Raw genomic sequence first — 16,338 nt, forward strand, 5'->3', positions numbered from 1 at the left:
ACATGAGGTGTTAGGAGCCATTCAGAATATCATGAGCATTTTGACTGATCTCTTTTCAGTTTCCATTTTTAATGTTAGCATTGCATGCACAGGAGGCAGAAAAATCTGCCATTAAATGCGGCAGTGATCTGCACTCGCTAAGGAATGGTTTCTCACAGCTAACTCAATCTTGGGCATTACCTGGATCCCTGACATCTGGCTACATATTCTTCAGCCTCTGCAGGTTATGGAAGCCCTCCTAGGGCACCTGCAGCCCCCGAGCATCTGTTAAACTGCCCCGGATTCCCCAGGGCCCTCCAGGCCCATGTGGGCCTGAGTAAAAGGGGCAGTTGGGTGTGCCAAGCAGCCGGTTTTTATTCTGGCATTTGCCAAAAGGGAAATTGCTAAAATGTTTTAGGGCCCCCTCAGGAGAATAAAAATGTCACACCGCCTTTAGCTTTTATCCTTCAGCTAAAAATCAATGTTGTCCAAAAGAGAGAAGCTTTTAATACCCTTATAAGAGTTTTGCTCCAAATCCAGCTTATATTAATTAAGCACATACTTTTGGCAAGGATTTTCAATAACTCTGTTCCTATAGCAGTCCGATATTGATCATCTTCACCTCACACTGTGGAAAGTGGAGCCAGGGGACTAAGTGGTCCACTGGGCTCACACGGCCTCAGGGACAGAAGCAGAGTCTGAACCTGGCTCCTGGAACTCTGACTCTATGACACACCCTTGTCATTGCCTCTCACCATCCTGTGAGCATGCATCTGCAGGGGTAAGGAGGCTGTTGGCTGAGTTCTTTATGGAGTAGTCATGATTCGCTTGCTTACCCTTTCAACAAATATTTATTGAGAAACTACTAGAAGCCAAGTACTTTTAGATGCAAAAGACATGATGGAGATCAAAACAACCAAAATTCCCCGCCCTCTAAGAATTTACATCTAGCGTGAATCACGTTCAACCTACAAGATGCAAAAAGGAAAATATATGGCATGTTAATGAGAATTAAGCTCTAAGGAGAAAACATAAACTATTAGAAAACAGAGACCTGAAATGCCACAAGCTGGGCGGGGTGGGAATTTTTGATAGCACGGACAGGGAAGGCCTCCCTGAGAAGGTGACTTTTTCAACATTTCTTGGCATTTCAGTTGCATTCAATTATTTCACTGGTGTTTGTTCTTCAGGGTTACTATAGGAAATCTTACCATCATGTCATTTCTAGGAAATACAATACATCAACTTGATCATTACTACACACCTGTCCCATTACTTACAAATCAGTTTTCCTTTGGCCAGAAACTTTGGCGCATCTATGGACCAAAGGCTGTGGCCGTGGTTTGTACAGTTCTGGGCCGTGGCAGCAAACGCAGAGTGGAGAAAAGCCCCTATGGCATTGTCCCTTCTGCTATCACATTCTGATGGCCCCCCCTTACCAGCCTATAACTTGCAGCAGGTTGCACAACTTTTCTCTACACCAGGAAAAATCGGTAAGATAGAATTTTATTAGTACTCACCACATAGGACTGCTTTGAGGAAGACATGAGAGGAATCCCTGAGAAGTCTATACTCAACGGGGGTCTGGTATGTAATTTACACATGTAATGGACATGTAAAAATATTAATTAATGTAAGAGACATTACTCTTGATGACATATTCATGAAAAATGAAGAAGGGAAGATACCCATGCAATCTTTCTGCTTTAAAAGAACACTCACGCGAGCGTGGATCTGGTATGGCAAACAGCCAGCACTAAGGAAATGTTTCTCATTGAAGGTGTGACTATAAAATAAAAAGGCAGAGTTTCTTAGAAAAGAGTTTTTAAAGGCAATTCCATAAGCAGCTTGAAACATCGTTGACCTCAGTTCAGGACTTTGAACAATAACGTTCATTGGAACACCGATATCTTTGGTGAGGTGTTAAAAACACAGAAAGAGCAAATCCAGCACGGGGGAGTGGGGGCTGCATGTTACCATCATCTGCATCTGCCTGGCCACCGGGGCAGCACTCACCAGACAGATATGAGGAGGCCAGGGAGGGTTCGATGACAGCCAGCATCAGCCTGGCAGGCCCAAGCTTTGCTGTAGGTCTGTGGTTTTCAAACTCTGTTCCAGATGGCCACGGGGTTCCACAAAGATGCCCCAGAGGCTATACTTCGATGAGGGCATGGTCTGGAGAGCAGGCCTCCAGACCCCTGTCCCAACAAGCCCTGCAGCTCTACTTTCACTGACTTTATATTCTAGATCCTACGTCAGAATGCATGTTTTTTAAGCCCCAATTTTTTTTGCTTTTTTTTTTTTGTTTTTGGAGGGGTTTTTTTAGTGTTTGAAAACCATTACTTTCTAAGTAGCACATGGTTTCCATACTAGAATGCGTTCAGTATCTAGCCCAGTGCCTGCCCAGTCATAGTTATTCCATGACTGTTTGCCAAGTGACTGGATTACTCTGGGAAACTGGGGTAAACACATACAACATAGCTAATGTGGAAATCAACTCCATCCAACTCTAACGAGCACAGGCAGCTATGAATTTACATATTTGAACCCAAGTAGATAGGAGGGCTAATGATAAGGACTAGAATCTAAAGCTCAGTCCAGATATAAAATGGGGATAGTAATAGTAACTGTTTCATTGGGTTTTTGTGCAGATTAAATAAAATATTCCACAGAAGGTTCCTAGCATATAGAAAGCACTCACTAAATGTTAGTTGCATGTATATGCATATATACATACATACACATTTTTATACATGCGCACACACTATATATACATACACATGCACAAGTAAATATCTGTATACTTATATATGTTCATTAGAGTTTTAAAATTGAGGGAGATATTTTATAAATCATATAATCCTATGATTTTAATGTTTTTATTCGTAGCAATCTTTCTTCAAATACATTTTTTAAAATCCTAAAGCATGGGTTCTCTAGCTAAATCAAAAGGTTAGAAAACCCATGTCCCCCTCATCTAAACATGTGAATACATACACACACAAACACACATATGCATTATCTATGGCAGCCCGGCAAGCACTCCACATCTTAATCTCTCTTACTATCCCCCAGCAAGGCTCTTTGGATTGGATTTAACCATTAATCAAGTTCAGTTCTCTCATGTGTCAATAGCATAACAAGCCTAGAATAATGAAGATTTTTCCCTGATGTGTATGGAATAGCCAACAAGAATAGCTGGTCTTTGTTGAGTGCTGACTGTGCATCAGGTACCATGTTGAGCAGTTTATTGTTGTTGTCTTTTCAACAGCCTCGTGAATTAGATATTATTGTCATTGACATTACACACACTCAGATTAAAGAAATTGGCCAAGGCCCTAAGGCTAATGAGTGCAAGAGCCTGGATTTAAACCAGGTTTGTAGGATTCAAAGCCTCAGCTCTGTTACCCTCTGCTTGGTAACCCAGGCAACCTGGTTCCCCACTTCACCAGCTTAAGTCCTGCTCTTACATTGTTCCAGAGCCAATAATCGATGCACTTCTTTTCTTTTGGGAATATGAAAGTCTATCTTTTATTCTTAAAAGACTCCAATCACATTTTCCATAGATCTCGTGTGCCAGCCACGATCAGCACTAATGGAGTCAATTCATCAGACTATGCAAGCATGTTGTTATACCTTGTTTGGTTTTGGAGGATATAAAGCAGCACGAAGGTTGCTAAAGTTTTCAGCTCTCTCCTGGCCATTTTGGTTTCAGGTCAATAAGGACCCACTCTCTAAAGAACCAACATCGCATTCCCCTGACTTGGAGAGAACACTCTTGACAAGCTCCCAATGAGCAGCCCTGGCCAACTTGGAGATGGAATCATAGAGCTGATCTTTATGTGTGTACCCTTCCCATAAGCCCCAATAAAATAGGCATTTGCTACCATACTTTAAATTCATTATTGGATCACAGGAGCCAACCTAGGCATAAGTGATTTAAAGCAGAGTACCACTGTGACAATGGGTTTTCCTGAATGAATAAGTGACACTGCTGGCACTCTATTTCCTTGGTTCTTTGTGTTTCTCTTGCAGGCAGCTATGCCTGTATGATAACTAAAATTTCAATTATTCATTTATTAAAAATTTTTAATACATACTCTGTGCCAGGCACTGAGCAAGAAGTTGAATACAATTTTAAATTTTAAAATTTTTTTGTATAATGTGTGAAATAGGGCTCTACGTTTGTTTTATTTTGAGTAACAGTGGTCCATGCACCTTATTTGTTGAATAAGTGTTATTTTCCCCATTGATTTGAAATATCATTTTAATCATATATTATATTGTTAGATACATATGTTTGTTTCTAGAATGCTCATTTTATATCATTGAACTACTTGATTATTTCTGTGCTGGTGTCATGTGGTTTTAATTGCTGAGACTTAATAATAGATGTAAATTTTTTAACATTTTATAATGGATTTTGACATTTTAAATAAATAAATAAATAAATAAAATCTGCATTAAAAAAACAAAAGACAAAAGGAACTCCTGCCTTTTGCAACAACATAGATGGAACTGGAGAATATTATGCTAAGTGAAATAAGCCAGTCAGTGAAAAACAAATACCATATGATCTCACCTATAAGTGAAATCTATTCAACAAAATAAACAAACAAACAAAATAAACCACAGGCATGGAAACATGGAGCAGACTGAAAGTGACCAGAGGGCATGGGGAAGGATGACAATGGTGGAAAGAAGGAGAAGGCACTAAACAAAGGATATGTATGAATGACCCATGGACATAGACAACAGAGTAGGAATTGACTGTGGGAGAGAGAGGTGGGGTGGGATGAGTAGAGAGGAATAAAGGGGGAAAAACTGAGACAATGGTAATAGAATAAACATGGTTTTAAAATAAAAAATACAAAAATAGTATAGTCAAGTACCACCTAACAATGGGTATACGTTCTAAAAAATGTGTCATTGGGCAATTTTGTCATTGTGCAAACATCACAGAGTGCACTCACACACACCTAAATGGCATCGCCCATTATACATCTAAGCTCTATGGTATAGCCTATTGTTCCTGGGTTACAAGCCTGTGTAGCATATTACTGTACAAAACAACACAAGATTAAATCAAGCACAAGAGAAATAATGCAGTCAAGGGACACAGTGACTGTGAGGTGCATGAGGCTATTGCTGGTATAACATGGCATACTGCTTAATAGCAAACTTTTTTATGAGTAGGAAGAACCTACCCTAAAATAATGATAAAAATTATGGTATAGTAAATGCATGAACTAGTAACAGTCATTTACTATCAAGTATTATATACTCTACATAATTATACATGCGATACACTTACATGACTGGGAGCACAAACACATAAGCAATGCCTTGAACTATGACATTACAACACCTACAACCTATGTCACTAGGTGATAGCAATTTTTCACCTCCATTGTAATATTGCAAAAGTGCTGTGATATATGTGGTCCATCGTTGACCAAAACATTGTTATGCTGCACCTGACTATACTTCAGTGTCTACCAGCACCCAGGTAGTATGCTAAGTGTTTTTCATATATTACTTTATTTAAATCTCAAAACAGGGAGTTTGAAACTATTATTATCCCTAGTTTACAGATGAGGAAACAGAGATTTATCAAGTTAAGTAATTTGCTCCAAGCCCCACCACTATTTAGTAATGTATCTGGGAAACTTTGAATCAGAATGAGTTGTTCGGTGTTTCCTAAATGTCCCCAATGAAGTTTCACTTCATATGGAATTTACCAAATGATCTCAATGACATAGATAGCCCAGGTATTTTAAGATATGTACAGAGCTTTTAACCTCCAAGTAACTTACAGGTTAATTGTGTAGATTATGGATTCTCAACTGGGGAAATTTGCCTCCAGAATGGATATTCAGAAATGTCTAAAAACATTTTTATTTTCACAAGGTGGGGGGGTGATGTGGAAAGATGCTACTCACATCTAGTGGGTTAGGTTCAGGGATGTTATTAATTATCCTACAATACAAAGGACATCAACCTGTATTCAGGAAATATCTGAATACAAAGGACATAAGCCTGCATTCAAGAAATATCTGGTGCAAAATGTCAATAGTGCCAATAAGTGTTGAGAAACACTTATGTACATAAGACAAACTATAGAAAGCTAAAATCATTCAATAGTGTATTAAATTATGTAAAGGCACTGAAGGAAATAAAGTTGGGAGGACAATGGTACAAAGAAAGAAGTTTTGAAGTACAAGTGCAAGATTTGCAATTGGACAAACCCATATTTAATCCCAAGTCTGCCCTTAACTAATTGTGTAACTTTGGCTAAGTCCTCATGGCCTCATCTTTAAATGGAAATTAAAATGCTGACCTTGCAGGAATATTATAACAATTGACATGATGTATAAGTTGTCTTTGACACCCCAACAGTGATAGCCATTGTGAAGAGGTTTCACTTTTCTAAGGAGGTCATAGAAAAGTAAGTAAAATAGTTGGACTGGGTTTAATATGATGTGGCTATTTCAACTATTTTAATAACATAGCAAGTAACCACATGGTCTGTCAAGCTGATTGCCGCACAAACCATTGCATTCCTAGACAAGCCCAGAATAAGAGTCAAGACTCCTACTGTCTTACCAATGCTCTGCCTCCTTCATGTTCTCAGTAATTAACTACAGACTGACGTTTGTGACTTCTCACCCTCTCCGATTCATATGTTGAAGCCTAATCCTTAAAGTGATGCTACTAGGAAGTGCGGCCTTTGGGAGTTGATTAGGTCATGAGGCTGGGACTCTCATGAATGAGATTAGTGCCCTTACGGAAGGGGTCCCAGAGAGCTCCCTGACCCCCTTTCACCATGTGAAGACTCAGAGAGAAAACAGCCTTCTAGAAATCAAGAAGCAGGTCTTCCCCAGACACTGAATCTGCCAGCACCTTGAGCGTGGACTTCTCAGCCTCCAGAACTGTGAGAAATAAATGACTATCATTCAGATATTCTGTTATAGTTGCCCAAACAGACTAAGACACGAACATCTCTAGTTTAGGCTGCCACACAATTCCTGAATGGTATAATTCCACAGATAGCTTTTGATTTCGAAAGTGGGTCATATACTGATATTTTTAATGGACACACTGACAGCCTAACTATTTTTCATGAAAACAGTCAGTCCCAAACTTCTTCCTGATTTCTACCTTTTTCATTTCTTCAGAGGACCCACCAGAGTAACCCTTGAAGACAACCAAGGATAAACAGATAGACGGAGTCCCAGGGCAGTCTAAGTCCAAAGGATGGAATGGGATTGGGTCCTGGGATTGAGGATGTGGTTTAGGCTACCGGAAGATCTGGCAGAAACTAACATGCTGGGTATGCTAGGCCACACCGGGTCCCAATAGGTCAACAGTAAGTGTTCTTTCTGGAGACTTTGAAAGAGTTCCACTTTTCTTAAGAAAGGGAGCTGGAATATTTAGGATTAAAAAAAAAAAAACAACGTGAAATAATTCTCCTAGGCAAATCTGAATATGTTGCTTTGCTAATTGGGAGACAGTGACTGGTCCTTCATAAAGCAGTAGATGGGTTTGTATTGCTCTCTCTGCCCATGTCCATGGCTCAACAGGGCCGCACCTCACTGTGGTCTTGCACCAACTCATCTATCATCGGCCGAGAACCTGCTCAGACCAGGCTTCACACACCAGACTCCATTCTTTTGCTCAGACCTCTGCCAACCTGACTTGGGGCACTTTTGGTCCCTCTGTGTAAAACAGTTTCTGAGATTTACCATTCTATGTGCTACAGCTTTTCTGTCACGTCAAAAGTGGAAGTTTGCCTCCCTTTCCACTAATAAGGAAATGTCCCTGCAATACATGAGTTGCTGACATGGCCTTGCTCTCTCACTCTCTACAATGAAAAGGACAGCAAAGTCAGACAAGAAAATGTCACTCTGGGACCCATTGCTTGCTGAATTAACTTGACCATAGTACAACTTTATGCATCATTATATCTCTCTGAGAAGTGGAGCAAACTGTATTTACCTCAGAGGGTTGCTTTGAAAATTTAATAAGGACCTGAAATAATGTTTTAAAATTTCCTTGCTTAATGTCTGGCACTTTGAAGATGCTCAATAATGGTGGTTGCAGTTGCTATTATCGTGGTTGTTTAGCTCCCTTATCTGTAAAAATGCATATTCACCTATCCATTCAACACTGAACAAGGTCCTGCAGATACAGCGGTGAACAAGATGGACAAGGTGCTTGTTATGGTGGAAATCATTTCCAAAAGCAGAGAGGCAGTCAGTAAATCAGGTGAAGAAATTAATAAAAAGCATCATTTTATATGGTGGAAAGTGCTATGGAGAAAAACATGACAGGGTATTGGGGAATGACTGCTTAGAAATGAGGAACTACTATAAATTCTATCATCAGAGGAAGTTGCACTGAAAAACATTGCATTTGTGCTGCAAACTAAGTGGCAAGGAGCAATTGATTAAATAAAGAACTGGAGCAGAGGGGTCTAGGCAAAGAAAACAGCAGGTGAAAAGGTCCTGAGGTAGGAACAAACGAGGTGTTAAAAAAAAGGGGGACAGAATACCAGTGTGGCTCAGCACAGTGAGCCAGGAGGAGAGAGGCTGAGATAAAGTCAGAAGAGTATGAGGAGTCCAATAAAGCAAGCTTGTAGGACATGGTAAAGAGTTCGGATTTTATTACAAGTGCAACGGAAAGCCAGGGAGAGTAATTAAATGGGGAAGTGACATGTTCGAATTAGAGTTTTAAACAGTCATTTTAGCTCTAGACTCAACCATAAGAAGACAAAAGTGAAAGCAAACGAGCACAACTAGAAAGCTCATGAGCAGTAACCCAGGCTGAGATGATTGTGGCTTAAACCACAAACACGTCTTTCCATCTCCAAATTGTTATGAAAAACAAATGAGATCATGTAAATGCACCTAGGAAAACTCCTGGCACAGAGTAGACCCTCAAAATATTTTAATTTTCTTCTTCCAAGTCTGCACAATAGCAGAGATCTCTATTTCCACAAAGAACTCCAGGAGGCAGCTATAACACGTGTAACTGTGAATGCCAGCGACTCGAATTCCCATCGACGGAATGTTGATACAGCAACATTATGATATGGCCACGCAAAGGCCAATTTCAGCCTGGTACATATTGCCTTGCGCTGCCATTTTGTTAAAACTCCAAAAACTATTATGCTAAAACATTGAAAACTCATTTATTTTTTTTTTGAAAAGTAGCACAGAGCCCATTATGTGTTCTGAATTCACACTATCGGATCGCCATTCTCCTCTCATCCAAAGAGAAGATTAAAAAAATTCCAATTTAAAACTATACCAGATTTGTCTTTCAATTAATGTTGAAGGCCCTGTCGGCTGTCTTGAATAAACTTCATGCTTTGCTGCGATCAGCTAATGGATGCTATAAACGGACTGTTGTAAAATAAGTGCGAGGAATACAATGTTAATTGTAATTCATACGAGGAATAAGAAATGTAACTGGTGTGAGACAGGCTCTATATTCAAGCAGCCACGGTGAGCTGGGGAGCAGAAGGCAGTATTACACAATGGTTCGGGATCTGGGTTTAAAGGAAGACTTCCTAGAGTGGATCTCATTTATTCTCCTGTGCGTGCGACCTTGGGAAAGTTTCTTCTCTCTAAAAGTCAGTTTGCTCATCTGCGGAATGTGAAAAAAATAAAGATCACACAAGATCATCTGTTTACAGAATCCAGAGTGGTGCTGGCATATTTTAAAGAAACATCCGTTATATTTATTACCCTCTAGGACCCTGAGGCTCAGATGGAAAAATTGGAATTATTTATTCTGGAACTAAGAAGGCCAAGTGTGTAATTCTGATTTTTACAATGAAAACTGTCACAATGTATTGAGTCACTGGGGGCTAGAGGCTGTGCCAAGGGGTTATGTTTTTAAAAGAGAAAAGAAACAATCAGCTCTCAGCATTCTGAAACTGGCCGGGTACTCACGGCTAAGACGTGCTATTTGCCTATTAGACTTCACCATCTCCCCGAATACCCACCTCAGACAAGGCCACTCTCGGACCATGATCAAATGAAACAAAACAAGGCTGCTTCACAACTTCATCAAAGCACAGGCAAAAGCAAGGTCACTGTGCCACCCTAAAAATACCAAACATCGCTTCTCTCCCCAAATGAATGACTATTACCTATTTACCAAATGACAGCTTTATGTTCATGCTGGTCTCCACTCCCTATTGACAAGATACACAATTGTAGAAGTGCCTCTGGTTTTTATAAACCTGATTTTTTCTTTTTTTTAAATTTTCAATTATAGTTTACATTGAACATTATTCTCTGTTAGTTTCAGACATATAGCATAGTGGTTCTACAACCATATACTTTACAAAATGATCACCCTGCTATTTCCAGTACTCATCTGGTACCATACAGCTACTGCTTTATTGACTATATTCCCTAACCGCACTTTACATCCCCATGACTATTCTGTAACTACCAATTTGTACTTCTTAATCCCTTCACCTTTTTCATGCAGCTTCCCACTCCCCTCCCCTCTATTAACCATCAGTCTGTTCTCTGTACCTATGAATCTGTTTCTGTTCTGTTTGTTCATTTATTTTGCTCTTTAGATTCTACATATAAGTGAAATCGTATGGTGCTTGTCTTTCTTTGACTAACTTATTTTATATTACTTAGCATAGCATCTCTCTAGGTCCATCTATGCTATTGCAGATAGTAAGATTTTGGGGGGCTTTTTATGGCCAAGTAATATTCCATTGTGTAGATGTGCCACAGTATTTTTATCCACTCATTTATTGGCGGACACTTGGGTTGCTTCCATATCTTGACATGGTCTCTGCTTTTGGACAGCATCTAATCTAGAGCGAAACTTTTCCCATATCACCCACTCAACACCAAAATTCTATAATAGAATCTTTCTCATGCCTTCTGGCTGAGATGTCTCACAGTTGCCCATAGTGTGTGCTCTTCTCTGTGGCAACAAGTAATAAACCCAACTTGTTTAACTACAGGTGTCCTCCTCATAGTATTTAGCTGAAATGAATTCCTCCTTAAACAACCCTGTAAGGCATGTATTATTGTAGCCATTCAACAGCACGGGAAACAGAGGCGCAGCGTGATTCACTTGCCCAACATTCTCCACATACCAAGTGATAGAGAATGACTGGAAGGCAGGTCTGACCCACTGCCAAGTCCCCATTCATAAATGCCCCAATTTCACTTTGTTTTTAAAGAGTGATCATAGTCTGGGTAGGCCCGAATAGATGGTGGAGAAAGAAAAAATTGTCAAGAAGCAACAGAATAAATTAGATTCTAGATTAGAGACGGGGGGTCTTCTTTATAGAAAGAAGGTTGTGTAAGTGTGGGAAAGAGGGACTAATTTTCCCACCAATGCAGGATTATTCTTTCTAAATTAAAATATATTAAGATGATTTAAAGAAGGTAGAGGAAGACATTTGGACTTTGAGGAAGGTCAAGCAACTAGCAGAACAGGATGGGGTTGAGAGAGGCCATCTCATGCTCTTTAACTCTATTCTTTTATGTGATTCAGAGATAGCGGTCTCTAACTGAATGGTACTTACACTGGGAATAAAGATATGGAAGCTGTTATGGTTAATAGTATTCTTTAAATGTTTGAAAGCATTTCATATGAACGAGCAATAATTTTATCGTTATATTTCAAATTTATCTTAGTAATTAGATAGTACAAGATTTGGTATAATTATTTTTCAGGCAGAAAGAAGGTAGCTGGCAAGCGAACATTTAATGGAGAAAATATATAGCTTGAACCATTTAAAAATAAAACCTAACAGTTTGTATGTTTAGCACCTTTCATGCAAGAATTTCAGAGCATTTTGTGGAAATGAATTATGCCTCCTTCCCTTCCCCCACCAGCCATAAAGAAGCTTTATTTTACAACTGCAAGAAAAGGTTCTCATGAAAGCATGACAAATCTTGAGTCCCCAGAGATGTGGGGCTATGTCCTGAGAAGAAAGGAGACACTGGGGTGATCTTTTGAAGAGGAACCCATTCACATGTTAGCCAGTCTCCAGGGAAGCAAAGCCCCTCTCCTCTCCCTATGTCCCTCTTTGCCCCAATTTGTCCTCATCCTCTAGGGCTACACATCTTTCCCTTTATTATGGAAGTCAGCTGCCCAGTTCTACCTGGTCACCTTTGAGTAGTCCTCAAGGAAATGGTGGGAAGGAGAAGTTCAACAGGGGAGGCAGGCTCATGTCCTTGGAGAGGGCACCTACAAATCAGTCAGACCTTCACATGGCCATAGTAGGCTTTGTCTTTGCTAAACTACTATGGAATCCATTCATTTACTCAACAAATATTACTCAGTATCTAGTTATCTAGGCAGTGCTCCTCTGGGGAATACAGCGATGAACAAAACAGAGGGGAAAGTCAATAAACAAAATAAATTTTGAGAAATAAATGATGTAATATATGAAAATGAGCAAAAAGCTATGGGAAGAAATAAAGCAGAGAAGGTGGACAGGGACCCAGGAGGTTAGATTTTTAAATGATGTGGTCAAGGAAGACCTCATTTAGAACATGATGTGTAAGCAAAGATTTGAAGGGAGTGAGGGAGCAAGTGAGGAAATAAATATTCTAGGCAGATGGAATATGAGAATAAAATAAAGGTCTTGAGCCAGAGGTACATGTGGACAGATTGGGGAGAGTCTTGTGGGTCACCATAAGCACCTTGGCTTTTTTTTGTCCATCAGGTGCAGAAACATTGGAATTTTTGAAAACAAGAGTGACATAACCTTAGAATTCAAAGAAATCCCAATGTCATCAACGCAGGTTAAAGGGGAGAGTAATCCCCTTCAGTTAGAAGAGTATTACACTATCTATGGAAAAGATGATGGTGGTTCGGACTACGAACTCCAGAGGCAGTCCAGATCTAGGTTAGTTTAGCACACACACACACACACACACGCACACACACGCACACACAAGGAAGGCTTCAGATGGGTGTATGTGTAAGTGCGTCAGTGTTATGGTTTGTAAAATATAGCTCAATAAAATTTGTCTTATTTTCAAGGAAGCATAGAGAGATCTTTAAGAGCAAGGAAATGAAATCTATTTTAGGGAAGGTCAAGAGAAGTCTTCTTAAGAAAGTATCTGATGGGGATATCGCAATATGAAAATAATCTCATATTTTTAGTACATAATGTTATTACCTTTCCCCCTTTGAATCACGGAGTTCTCTTTAAATCCCACTCATGGCCCTCCTAGTGTAATCATTTGGGTGTCTGTCCAAAACAGTCAGCAAAATTGTAAGGCCCTTCTGTCCTGGGAAATGTCCCCCTCAGTTGGATATTCTCTATAAAGTGTAGCACCATGTCTAATTCACTGAAAGCCCACAATAGTATTTCTTTAAATGTGTTGAATTAATTTAAATACGTATTATCTCAAACTACCAAAGTAACACCTTATGAAGGCATTTTCAAAAGAAACAAAAGAATCTTACCAAATATTACACTTATTCCTATGAAAAGTAAATCAAACATAAATGAGGACATTTTACTAGTTATTACCATTAAATAATAATCATCTTAGGGTCAGAGACTGAGTAAAAAATGATAGAGATAAATATCAAAAATATGTACCATATGCAACTTTCAGAATTATATGGCAAAAAAAAAAAACTAGTATATAAGTGCCAGGAAAGCTATTTAAAGCAGAAATATGAGATTAAAAATGCCAAAGGTGTAAACAACTTTAATCTGCTAATTTATTACACATGTCTCTTAGTGCCAGGTTTTATTTTAAGATTAGATCTTGGATATTTTCACTGCGTTGCTGCAAACGAAACTAGAATTTTCTCAACTCTAATGCTATGCATTTTTCGTCTTTTAGATGTCGCTTCATCTTCTCTCAAATCCAGTTCATGTCTACATTTTAAGCATTGTGAAAAAATATAAATATTTATTATATAATCTTTTGAGGACCTTCTTTTAAAGCATAAAAGGCACTGTGACAATGCTTACCCATGTCTGCATTCCATCAACAGACTGCATTAGAGAACAAGGCTGGCTACAGAAATAAGTAAAAATTACTCTTTTATTATTAGAACAGCAAACATGGCTTGAACTAATAAAGATGATTCAGGGCCACTTGCTGAGGAAAATCATCTTTTCAATCATATATAGAAGAGGTGTGGAAGTGTATTATGGACCCCATATTACACACTGGACCCAATTACCAGCAACTCTTTCCTCTCTTACAACCCAGATTCTACTTTGGTTTCTAGACGTATCTAATTCTGACTGCTAACTTAATCCTCTAGCTATATAAGGGATCAGTCACAATAAAATACCGAGGTCCAACCAGTTATTTAAGAAATGATTCACTACCAAAGGTAAGTGACTTTTGAATAGGTCTATGTTCTCAAACTTTCCAACAAGTCTCCGCTACCTCTATTTCTAAGAAACATGGGTCTCCAATTACACCACCATGAAATGTGACCTTTCTCTCCATCTGGCACTGAGGTTTAGCCATAATCATTAAAAATGTACAGGTGTGCTGACAATTCAAGCCAGCACAACAGTGGCATGGTATGAGCTTTGGTGGATGGGAAGGGGAAATTTACAGGGAGGCTTGCACAAAATTGAATCCTTAATATAATCTTAATAATGTGAGCTCTTTAAGTCAAATATTTGGCCTCTACTTTCCCCCATGAAATATTATGATTGACTGAGAGCTTATATAAAACTGCAGTTTAGGGATATTGTAGGATTTTAATACATGAAGTACAAGCATTTGCCACATGTATGACTAGTCCAATGTGATGCTACATGTCTCCTTCAGTACCCAGTCCCTATAAGGCTTGGGGAGGGGATGTCACTGACCAATAACAGTTAACAACTGGAGAAGCTTCACACTTTCCTGATGACAACAAAGAGAATAATTAGGACCAGTGATGAGAAGCAGAAGGTGGATTTCATTTCTTCCTATGGAAGGACTTGATTAGAGCTGTGCTAAAAGAACAATGGACTTGTTTGGGAATGAGGGGACCTTGAAAAGACAATGAGTAATCGTTTGTTAAGGCAACTTGGGTGGCTTAGACTAGATGTTTAGATGACCTAAAACACTTCTTCAGGTTCTAAGGTTTTCTTCCAGATCCTCAGGCAAGAGCCTCTGTTGGTGTTGGTATGTTTCCTATTCTCTGACAGCGCCATCCTTTCCCACACCTCTGGGCCTTTGCACATACCATTCCCTGTGCCTGAGCACCTTTTCACCCTGACTCCTTCCAATATGAGCTTCTAAGTCACTTTCTTCATTTCTCTTACTTCCTTTCAGGAAGTCTTCACTGTTCCAACAAATTTGGATAAGGGTATTTTGCTATATGCTTTGACAGTACCCTATACCTCCCGTATCATGTATATGAGGTCCTGAAGAGTTGGAAGGATGTCCTTGTCATAACTGTATACCCATCACCCACACGAGACCTACAACACAGCCAGTTCTCAGTGAATGTGTGCTAAATGCCTAAATTACTTTGTAATAGGAAACCTTGTGGTGTCTTCCCCAGAGATTCACAACATCAAGACGAGATCGGGTACATTCAGGGTAGTAGGGCCGAAGAGGACAACATCTAGAAATAGTTTAACCAGAGACACTTTACTTTGCTTGCTTGGTCCCACTGTTGTATGGGTCTCAAGTCTTTTTCCCTCCCAAGAAGTGCTCCCAGTAGAACATTGTGCCTTTCACGTGCTGTAGGAATACTGAGTGCTGTCATATCACAAAAGGATCTTTAGGCTAAAGCAATTAATCACTAATTGCTAAGGCTGCACATGCTAAAAAGACCCCCCCCCCCGGAAAAATGAATAAGTCCATTTACAGCAAAACTGTCTTTATGGATCCCATCTCCATGACTCAGGTTCTCATTCCAGAAGGGCGGGGGTGAACTGAGCTCTAATTAAGGCCTGAAGATGTCAGTCCCAGGAGGAACCTGGTCATGACCAGTCCCTGAAAGTAAACCCAAGGCCCTCCCACTCCTGGTAAAAGGAATGTTCTGAATGGTTGTAATGTACAGGACAACTTGCTCAGCTGCTTCCCTCAGCTGTCTGCCAGGGCTAATGGAGATAAATCAGAAAGTGTAATGAGTATGTGGACTTCCATCGAAGACCCGTAATTAAAAGAAGATAAATCAGCCCACTTTTCCTCATGCTGTGAAACCTATCCATTAGCCTTACTAATTTAAGAGGGGGAAAAAACAAACTTAAAATTGAATACTTTAAGTGACTGTGTAACCATCAAGTCTACAATTTCATCATTTTCCATCTATCTCCTCTTTTTTTAACTGTTACTTTTTTTATGACTTATGTGAAAATTACTTTAGTCATTTGAAACTCAG

Source organism: Pteronotus mesoamericanus, unplaced genomic scaffold, assembly GCF_021234165.1.
Source record: "Pteronotus mesoamericanus isolate MK-2021 breed Mesoamerican mustached bat unplaced genomic scaffold, CSHL_Meso_final scaffold_174, whole genome shotgun sequence".
Classification (NCBI taxonomy): domain Eukaryota; kingdom Metazoa; phylum Chordata; class Mammalia; order Chiroptera; family Mormoopidae; genus Pteronotus; species Pteronotus mesoamericanus.